The sequence below is a fragment of the Schistocerca serialis genome, chromosome 1, assembly GCF_023864345.2.
Source record: "Schistocerca serialis cubense isolate TAMUIC-IGC-003099 chromosome 1, iqSchSeri2.2, whole genome shotgun sequence".
NCBI lineage: Eukaryota > Metazoa > Arthropoda > Insecta > Orthoptera > Acrididae > Schistocerca > Schistocerca serialis.
In genome coordinates this window covers 833,971,179-833,983,149 of record NC_064638.1, presented here as the reverse complement: position 1 = coordinate 833,983,149, position 11,971 = coordinate 833,971,179, and positions in this window count along the sequence as shown.

Here is an 11,971-nt window from a genome sequence, read left to right as displayed (position 1 = left end):
GCGGTTCCAGACTGTAGCGCCTTTAACCGCTTGTCCACACAGGCCGGCTCTTGTCATTGTCATTCACACATTTTATATCCTCTCTGCTTCAGCAATGATCAGTTATTTTACTGCCCACATACCAAAACTCGTCAACTACTTTTAGTGCATCATTTCCTATTCTAATTTCCTCAGTGTCAGGTGATCTAATTCCACCACATTGCAGTATCCTTGTTTTGCTTTTGTTGATTTTCATCTTATATCCTCCTTTTAAGACAGTGTCCATTCCGTTCAGCTACTCGTAGAAGTTCTTTGCTGCCTCCGTCAGAATTACAATGTCGACCTCAATGTTTTTATTTCTTGTCCTTGAACTTTAATTCCTTCTCCAAATTGTTATTCGTCTTCCTTTACTGCTTGCTCAGCGTGCAGATTGAATAACTTTAGGAATAGGCTACAATCCTGTCTCCCGCCCTTCTCAACTGTTGTTTCACTTTCATGCCCTTCGATTGTTATAACTACAGTCTGGATTCTGTACAATAACATTTCGCTACCTGTACTGTACAAGGCCACTGCTGGCTTCAGAATTTAAAAGACTGTACTCCCATCAACATTGTCAGAAGTTTCATGTAAGACCATAAAAGCTATAAATGTGGGCTTACCTTTTTTTACCTTGTCTTCTAATATAAGTCTTAGGGTCAATATTACTTCACAAATTAGAGAATCACGAATATGATTGAAAAAAATATGAAGAAGTAAAAATCAACATGCTTAAAAAGGGTAACAAGTGAAATTTAAAAATTATAATCAGTCATTATATGTACCTTATGTATTTTAAGCTGATTTTGTTTGTTTATTATATAACATTAGTGATGCGTCGACAGAAGTGCCGACACAGTGTGGTTTGAGGGGACCGCAATGCACGCTATAAGCTCACGAAGGATGGCGTGAGGTCTGAAACAGGATACGTAATGAATGCTATAAAGAAAAGTACGTAGCTGCTGGAATACTTAACTTTAATCCATCCTTGTTGTACATCGCTATTGACGATACAAGTGAGACTCTGTAGATTCAGGCAATAAACTACTAATGGCGCCTTGCTAGGTCGTAGCCATTGACTTAGCTGAAGGCTATTCTAACCATCTGCTCAGCAAATGAGCGAGGCTTCGTCAGTGTGCATCGCTAGCTACGTCGTCTGTACAACTGGGGCGAGTGCTAGTCCGTCTCTCGAGACGTGCCGTGTGGTGGCGCTCGGTCTGCGATCACTGACAGTGGTGACACGCGGGTCCGACATGTACTAATGGACCGCGGCCGATTTAAAGCTACCACCTAGCAAGTGTGGTGTCTGGCAGTGACACCACAATTAGTACTTGTCAACAAAATCCTGAAAAGACTTAATAAACATCAAGAGCATTTACAATTTTTTCAGTTATTATATAAAATGTTCTAATGATAATTATGAACTACCTGTTGTGTTTGTTGACAAAGATATTGCTGTAAAAATTTGTTGAAACTTTAAAAAGAGAATTGAGTGAAATAAATCATGATATGAACAAAATGCACCTCTACTAATTACTAAAGAAGATGAAATAAATAACAAAAATTCAGAAACCTGTTTTGTTCCTGAAGAAAAATTTACCATTGTCGAAGAAATAGTAATCGATCACTATCACTTTACAGGAAAACACTGACACAGAGTTCATGTAGATTTTAATCTTAATTACAAAAATCCTTTTTAATCCAGTTTGTATTCATCATGTAACAAATTATAATGGTCATTTGTTTATCAAAGTGTTTGCAATAGATTATAAAGAAGTTAATGCTATTCTAAATAAAGAGCAAATATATATTTTCTCTAGTAAAACAGTTGAAGATGTGTGAACTATAACATTTTTAGATACTTTTAAATTTATGGCTTCAAGTTTTGATAAATTTTCAACTAATAAAAAAAAAACAAATTAAAGAAACATCAAATTGTTTCAAAGGTAAGCCATTAGATTCAATAATTAAAAAAACGTGTTTATTCTTATAAATGTATGGATTCTAAAGAAACATTAAAAGAAACATAATTACCTAAAAAGAACGTTTTATCTGAGACTTAACAAATCCAGTATTTCTGATGAAGATTATAATTGTGCAAAATTAGTTTTGGGAATATTCAGTACAAAAAATTTAGAAGAATATTCAAAACTGTATAATATATCTGTTTTTTTAAATATTTCTGCATGTTTTCGAAAATTTTAGAGATAGTTGCATTAAATCTGACAAACTCGATCCACCTTGGTATTTTTTCTGTCCCAGGTTTATCTTGGGGCACCACGTTCAAAATGACTAAAACTGAATAAGATTTATTAAACGATTATGACATGATTTTGTTTATTGAAAAAGGAATTCAAGGGGAAATCTCAAAGTATCAAAAGGTACACTGAAGTTAATAATGAATATATGATAAATATTCTTTCAGAAAATCAATCACATCATGTAACACATTTGAATAAGAATATTTATATAATTGGTGTATTTCTCAATTTTTATTGATTAAATATTTCAAATGGCTTGATCTGGAAAATGACAATGGTGAAAAAATACTCAAAACATCAAATTTTAGAGGTTGATTTAAAATACCAAACTGAACTGCACAATTTACACAAGGATTTATCTCAACCACCCATAGGTGGTTTTATAATAAAGAAAAGTATGTTTTAGATTATAGGAATCTTAAATGGGGTCTAAATCTTGGATTAAATTTAACAAAAGTCTGTAGAATTTTAGCATTTAACAAATCAGATTGGGTAAAAAATACACTGATTTTAATACAAAAAAGGTAGCTGAAAATTTTGACAAATTTTTTTTAAATCTCTTACATTATTCTAAAAAAAAATCCGTTTTCGGTAAAACCATGTCAAATATTAGAAATAGACAGAATAGTAAAACGATAACAGATTCAGAAAAATACACCAAATTATGAATATAAAATGACATTTTATGGACATCCAGAAGCGATTCATCTGAAAAGAACAGCAACACAATAAACCAGTTTATATTGGAGTGAATATTTTAGATATTTCGAAAATAAAAATGTACAATTATCATTATAATACTGTGAAACCAAAATAGGGGGGAAATATTGTTTTATGTGAGATGGGTACAGATTCTCTTGTTTATGATATAAGAGCTGAAAATTTTTATGAATTCATGAATTTGATAATAAACCAATTTGACACAACTGATACACAACAAACAATAGTTATGAAATTCCACAGGTACACTAAAAAGTTTTAGGGAAAAATAAAAGATGAATATAGTGTAAAAATCATGTTATAAAATGTTAGTTTATGGTCAACAGTGTATGTTTATAGAGTAGATGGTAAGGAATATAAAAATGTTAAGTAATTAAGAAATCTGTTATACAGAATGAAATTACTATCAAGAGTCATAAAAATTGTTGAAATGACAAAATAAAATATAGAAAAATTCAAATATGAATTATATACTACTGAATGTAATAAGATTGTTTAAAGTTCTGATGTTAAAAAAATAAATATATTACAAGATGGAATAAGTACTTTACACATGGTCTTTGTAAAATAAAATAATTAAAAAATTCTGAATAAATGTATTAAACTTGAAATGGAAATTCTGCAACATATTATTTGCTTCATTAGTATAAATCTTTGATCCAAATGACTGTTAAAATTGCCTGTAGAGTATGTCAGGAAGCTATTAAATTTAAAATTTTGACTACATTTTCAAAATGAACTTTTAAACAATCTTTTGTCAAGAACCTAAAATTAACTATTTTAATTTAATATTTTAGCCGATTTCTGAAAAGTGTTAAGAACCTAAAAATTAACTGTTAAAATTTAATAATTTAACCGATTTTTGAAGGTTTTCCAGAACTGTCATTGATTTACTAATCAAATATTTAACACTAGCAGTTGAGCAAAAATGTATTTACTATTAGCACAAAAATACTGCCCAATATTGGCTTTAGTGGCATGGCTCAATAACCAATTTCAATTCATTTGAAATGATTCATTTCTTGAAGGTATAAGGAATCAGTTAGGAAGTGTATGGGACTGGATGTCATTTCACCATATCTTCCAAAGAGGTACACTAACTGCCCTGCAGTTTTTCCCACAAGGAGTTATCAATCCACTATAATATATGTTCCTTAAGTAAGTTAATAACTGAAGATAAAATCTTCTGAGTGATTGGGACTTATCACATTCCTTTTCAAATGTCTTCACAGAAGGTCGACAATTCGGCCCCTCTCCTGGAAACTTCCCAACGAATAGTGAATAGTAATAATTAACAATTATTGAATCTCATCACTTTAGATTTGTAATTCTGTCAAATATTCACTCTCACAGAAATATAGTACTTCCATGAAAGTTACATAGTGGAGGAATAATAATATTGTAACTTAGTCCATTTACTGCCTACAGTGATGCAGCGAGCTCGCTTTATGGGGCAGTAATACAATACCACATGTATAAAAAGAGTGATGTATTAAATGATATGGTGTATCAATAAAGCCTCTATGCATCTCATCAATCAAACCAACCAAATCTAAAACTGTCTCTGAGAAACTGCATATCAGACAATTTCTGTCGAGTTCAATGTTCGTTTGCGCTGGCTACAGTAGGAGCGTCGCGATAGAGGACTCACAGGCTTCATCAATGGAGCATGTGCCAAGTGGAGCGTCGGCATATGTGTACCAAGGAGTAGCAAGCATTTCTTACCATGCGTGATATTGTTTTGAAATACAGCACATCACTACAAAAAAAAAAAAAATAACAACATCACAGTCAACAGCACGTATACGATCTAGCGGTTGCTCTTAATTTGGATTAACTAAAATATTCACGACATGCAGTGATGTTCCAGACCATCACATCAGGTGCTTTATCTGGATACGTCACTGGGAAATGTAGAATGGCGTTTTTTCACGTCTTAAAGAGTGTCTCACAAGTGTTAAGTCATCACTGTAGAATAAATGAAAACTAGATTAATCGAATTATTCAATTTTTTGCTAATCGACAAGCGACTGTAAGTACTAAGGAACCCATTAGTGAAGGCAGCCTCTCTAGAGTGAGAGAAATATACTGCACAAAGTAACTCATTCAACCACTCCACTATTGTAATATACGAAGGAATGCTCAGTCTTACCACTTTCTGCAGTGTGTCACCAAAAGGTGGGGAAGGTCTTTTGTCACTTCACACAGTTATATCTCCTAATTCTTTTCCACCTGTAGAACCTTTGCGGTTCTTTCAAGGCCCTTATCTTTCACAAAAACATCGCTGTAGTAACAATGTGCACTGCAAGAGCTTCATTTTCAACATAATACAGCTACATCCGTTCAAGTTCCTTAATATTATCTCACAGGGCGCTTTAACGTTGAATAGGCACAGTGACTCCTCATACAACGCTTGTTGGATGGAGGTGATACACTACACTTCATCTTCGATGATTATGTTATCCAAGTTTGATGTACAGGACACAATGCCCGTAGTAATTTTTGACAGAATGGTGGAAGACAACCATAAAACGATTCTTACACACGGCCTCCAACACATTTTGGAAGAGTTTTCGCCAATAGATGGTAGACTTCAAATGGTTCAAATGGCTCTGAGCACTATGGGACTTAACTTCTGAGGTCATCAGTCCCATAGAACATAGAACTACTTAAAACTAACTAACCTAAGGACATCACACACATCCATGCCCGAGGCAGGATTCGAACCTGCGACTGTAGCGGTTGCGCAGTTCCAGACTGAAGTACCTAGAACCGCTCGGCCACACCGGCCGGCGATGGACTTTACCATATGATCTCACCATTTGAACTCACCATCTGAACTCACCATCTAAAAGTTAAGTGGCGTCTGTAAACTTTGCGTATGATGATGTAATGTTTGAGTAACGTTAGATCGATTTTGCTGATTATGTAAATCAGCAGCTCAATCGCTAGATATGATGCAGGTTAGCAAGTTCATATCGTATCATATGAAGAGGCTAGTTTTTCGAGATCCTGGTTGGCAGTCGCTTGTATCTGAATCCCAACTACAGAAGTGTTGCTATACTCTGTTATCATGGCAATTGTCTTTATCATCTTTAACTAACCTTCTTTGTAGTATCAGACTAAATACTGACCAACACTCTGATAAAAGTATATACCATTTGCCTGAAGGTTGTTACATTATATTATCTGTAGGTTACACATTGCTATGTACGTGAAATTACCCTCATATCAAAATCCGCCCAGTCGTTGTTGCAGAGGTATTGCTTGTCTAGCACACCAGTGCTAAGTTATTTGGTATTGGGCGATTGTAGCATGAGGTTTTCACATCAAACGTCTCAACAAACATATCTGAACAGTCTAGCGGTTCTTCGGTAGAATTCCATACACCATAGTTTAATATAGCTATGAGACAACTTTGTCTGGCACTAGTTCTAATAATTTACGAGTGTATCTTTGCTCTGAACGTCCTTTATGTTTCATATTATCTTCAGAAAATCGTACTACGCATAAAGGATGCAGTGCAATATTTGTGTCACTCAGAAGCTCACCACCTCTTCTGATCAGTGCAGGGTACTTGATTTATTGGAAAAGCCAAAGGTGTTCAATAACCGTAACTGTAGCCTCATTCTCCATCACATTGTAGCAGAGAAGTTAGGAGTTTCGTAACCGTAAATGGTGCTTCGTTCTCAGCCTCACAGCAGTAGTGGGGTAAGTACCAAAGTTCAGAGTGCTATGCATGCTAAATTTCGCTATATGCCCAAGCAATTCTCAGATACCCAATCCATTAGGATAAAAAATGCACAATACCCAAGGAAAAACGATACACGTACTCTTGGGAAACTTTGTGTGTCATATGTGAGTCTGACGAAATGAGCGCGTGGCTCGGGCCTCCTGTTGGATAGATCGCTGGCCTGGTGCAGGTCTTTATGGTTGACGCCGTTTCGGCGATTTGCATGCCAGTGATGATGAACACAACACCCAGTCCCCGAGCGGAGAAAATATCCGACTCGGCCGGGAATCGAACCCAGGTCTCCCGCATAGCATTCTGCCCCGCTGACCACCCATTTATGGAGGTGGACGTGAGGGCTGATGAATGTTCTCTTCGTAATTTGTTTTGACGTAGCAGTAAGCAACTGAGACGTTGAATTTCGTCGATAGAAGTGCGCTGGACAAGGAACACGGAATTCTAAAGGAAATTAAAGACATAGAAGACCTTTTAGAGAACCTCAGAGGCGGAGCAGAACAGGTGGAAAAATCAAGCGAGCTTACTGTACAAGATAAAGTAAAACACACAAGCTAGTTATTTAGCATTCCACGGAAGCGAGAAATGTCTGGAACGACAACTTCACAGCCTGCTGCAAGGAGCAGTGAAGCGACAAACTGAAAGAAAGTAATTTCTCGACTGGTGTATTTTTGTTGTGTCGGCTTGTTTTTCATTGCACCCCTTGTGGCATTCCGGGACAGGAATAAACCCGATAACGGCCTCAATGTGACTCGGCAACTTTCGCTGTGGAACTTCTAAGCATGAAGTAGCTCCTTCACGTCGTATGAGAAGAAAAGAGAAGGCTAGCATTTGGTTTGAATATGACTGATCTCATTTCATTTGTATATGGACCGTAGGTTGATCACTGTGAGACTTTTTTTTTTTCATTAACAGTCATTAATATCACAGAAGGAAACAGTAGGTAAAAGGACACATTCTAAGAATTTGAGTGGTGAGTGTGTTAAAAATAATTGCTAATGTAGCGCAACACGAACTGAGTTTCAGCAACAGTTTTATGCTATGGAACACAAATGCGTCAGAGTTAGATGTTCATGTAGAAATACGCTCACAGATTATTTTTCCGGATCTTCGGAACAAATTTTAGCAACATATTTCTCAATAAAAATAAGCTGGCTTATAATGACTGGTTCTCTTGCTTTCCACGGAATCGACGTAGTTGTATACAGTAAGGCGAAGTTAGGGGGTTGCCATGAAAAGCAGAGGCACTCACAAATGATGAGCAACTCATGCGAAGGTTAGCAGCTTACCTTCAGGGTACACGACGAAGACGTCACGTTAGTAAACAGACGAAAAGAATAGAGATAGTTTCACTAAACGATCGATTAATCACACAGCAAGCCATAACAGTACTATACCTATGAGTGTCTATCAGGAGCAAAAAAAATGGCTCTGAGCACTATGGGACTCAACTGCTGAGGTCATTAGTCCCCTAGAACTTAGAACTAGTTAAACCTAACTAACCTAAGGACATCACAAACATCCATGCCCGAGGCAGGATTCGAACCTGCGACCGTCCCGGTCTTGCGGTTCCAGACTGCAGCGTCTATCAGGAGCAGCTTAATTTGTGTGAGCTCCATAAATTAAGACGTGAGGGGCAGACGTCGGACTATGCCTCACTGGAATAAAAGTAAAAAAGAGTAATTAACCGATCTATTGTTGAGTATTGTTCTTTGATCCGGTACTATCTCCAAATCGGATTAACGCATGGGATGGAGAAGATTCCAGCAGAGCTTCGTAATTCATTAGTGGTTCGATTTGTTACCGAGAGAGTGTCACAGATCAACAAACACCATTGGGGAGTAATACTACTTAAAATATAGCGGACAACCGTGAGATGTAAAACAAAAAACGTATAATTTTCTCGCTTGTTCGTTTAGCGTAACAACCATGACGGTGAGATACGAGAAGTAACGTCCTACGCATATTGACAGCAATAATCGTTCTCTCTCTCTCTCTCTCTTCCCTTTCCGCACTTGACTCTGATTCGGGAGCACGACGGTTCAAACCCGCGTCCGGCCATCCTGATTTAGGTTTTCCATGATCTTGTTAAATCGCTTCAGGAAGATGCCAGGATGAGTCCTTTGAAAGGGCACGGCCGGTTTCCTTTCCCATCTTTCCCGAATCGTTATAGACGGTACGTTAAACATTAATCCGCTCCCTCCTCTTCCCATTCCCCCTCTCCTACGATCTGCAAATGGAGAAGGGAAGGGCGGGCTATTTCTAGCATACTATGTAACTTCCGCCATCAACTATCAACTGTAAAGTGGCTCGCAAAGAAAAAAAAGAAAAAAAAATCTCAGAAATTTTGAGAAGCATGCAGTTACGGCAAGGAGTGGCAATTCACCATGAAAAACAAAAAATGTGAGGTCCTCCACATGAACGCCAAAAACATTCCTTTAAATTTTCGTTGCTCGATCAGTCATATGAATTTAAAGGTTGTCCATTGTACTAAATACCTAGTCATTACATTTATTAGCAACTAAAACTGGAATCGTCACGCAGAAAATGTTATGGAGAAGGCGAACGAAAGCCTGCGTTTTGTCGCATGAACACTTAGAAGGTGCAACAACTCTACTACGAGACTACTTACACTATGCCCGTCCGCATTCTGTTTACCTCATAGGTGCCCCTAAGTGGGGAAAGAGGGGGCACTTGCAACGCCCCCCGCCCCCCAGAGTCCTGGAATCTGGATTACTGTGTTCTTATTCATTACGTCATTATGTTGAGCGAATAACCATCTGTGGCCATTATAAAATTTCATTCTTATAGCTTGACCTGTATCTAAACTGACCAACTTATTTATACAAAGCATGCCCCCCCCCCCTCTACCCATCTCCCTGCCCCCGTAAAAATTTCTGCAGTATTGTTGTGTGAGATCCTCGTCTGATAGGATTGACGAAGGACATCGAAAATGTTCAAGGAAGAGCATTTCGTTTTGTATTATAGCGAAAGTGGGGACAGAATGTGATGGATATAATATAGCCCATACAAAGGAAACAAAAAAAAGAAAAGGCAAAGGGGGGGGTGTATTCGTTTAGTCACAAATTTTTGTACAGTGGTAGGGGGGAGCACCATGAACGACATACTAAAAATACCCTCCTGTGGGGTCTGATCGTTGTCGTGGCGGAGCAATGAGCGGAGGGGGGCTATTTAAAGGTCAATTTCTTACGTTTTTCTTGAAGAACTCGAAAACTGCGGCTTCTAGTAAAATGTTTCCCAGTAAAACAACATTAAATTTCCAATAAAAAAGTCCCTACTAATTTTTTTCTCTAGAACTAATAGTTTCCTCGTTGCAAAGGATGGGATTATCACAGATTACTTAAAATACTGTGTTAATTGTATAGAATTTGTGTTTATTTTTGAAATGAAACGGGTTAAGAACACATCTAAGTGTAGTAGAGACATATTAAGGAATAAATTGCGTTCTGGGGGTATAACTGGGTGAAGGGGCGCGAGGATGGAGGATAGAAGAGCGAAGGAAGGTAGATCGCCGGAATGTGGTCATGCAGTTCCAAGGTCTGCAAACTAACGAGGGAGAAGAAGATTCGCCACTGTGTACCCCACCACGTCACAAGAAGCAACTACACGGTGTTTCGCAACGCTAGACCAATCCCCTGCTGAGCAGCCTATGAATCACTGGCGACGCAGTGCGCAGACGTGCTATGGGGGACGTTTATTTTCCACTAAATGTGTCAATACTACATGGAATGTAGATGTAAGTTACTAACGCAAGAAATGCATATGAACAGAATCTGTGCAAATCTTTGCAACCTGCTAGGAGGAAACTGATTCTTAGTCATCCTGTATGGGAAATGTAGTGTTCTTCCGAGAAAGGCTGCTTACCTCACAACGAGCACTGTTCACTTTTTAAGTTACGGACATACTATATCACTTTCCAGTTCTCTTATGTGAGTAGACAAAATTATTTCACTGAACAGGCGTTTGTACAGTAGAGTTATTTTCAGTTAGTTAAATGAGTACATGTTTGCTGTTGTTAAGTGAGCTATTCCTTAAAACCGTTCAACAACTGGAGCTGTCAACTGTTTACCACTCTGAAGACACTGCCCCAAGTGTAACATGCTGCCAATCATGCGGCAGTGGCGACGTCATTGTCTCCGCTGTCACTAGGTGGAGTACTTTTCGCAGCGTGAGGGATATCAAATGCATTACACCAGCCTCAGCTCTCCCAGCATCTGAAGAGGCTTAAGCTGTTTCCCTGTGCAGTAGGGTCACCCAGAAGTTACGGAACTTAAGATATTTCAACATAAGTGAAGCCCCCCACCCGAAAGCTCTAGTATGTTGTTCATGACACTTCCCTCCCACCACTGTACAAAGGTCTGCGACTACACGAATTTTTCCCCCAATTTTCCTGGACTATTAAGTGAGTCGGGGTAGCAGTAATTGAAACAAGGGCGTTTTTCGTTGCGGCGAGATCATTTCAAGAAATTTCATTCGGAAAGTTTCTCCATCGAATGCGAAATCGTAATAGTACACGACAAATTAGAGCACGTACGGAAAGATGTAGGTGCTCTTGCTTCTCAAGTGCTATTGAAGAGTGCAACGGTCAAGAAATAGTGTGAAAGTGTTTCTATGTATCCTCTGCTAACAAGGGACGTCTCCTGGCTCGAATAGGAGTTTGTAGTTACATATTTGTACACAGAACCATCTCAAATTTCTAACCACGCCTGCGACAGTGCGTGACAGTGTTGCTCTTGGTTTACACACAGCAGCACTTGGAGTCTTGGAGGGGGGGGGGGGAGGGGGGTTTAACAAGTCAGTCTTTCAGGTACTTCAGAAAGTAGGTGACGTGTTTAGTACACGTGTGCCAGTATTGTCATACACACACAGCAAAAAACGAATGGAACAGTTAGCAGTCAACAAAATTTTTCTGGGTTTGTGACCGCATTGTCAATATGTATAACTGTCGACATTTCGGTCACTGTAAAACACCCTGAAGAAAGTCACTTGCAACAGTGACCGAAACGTCGGTAGTTTTAAATATTGACAACGCGGTCACAAACCCAGAAAAAAAATTTATTAACTGAGACAATGGCCGCGGAAGCCTACGTTTACATGAAACCATTAACGTTTGCAACGCTTTAAATATTGTGACATCCAAGTTAAGGCGTTATCTAACGGAAGACGGTATAGGACAGGATAATGACACTTTCGCAATGTTTTTGTTGGA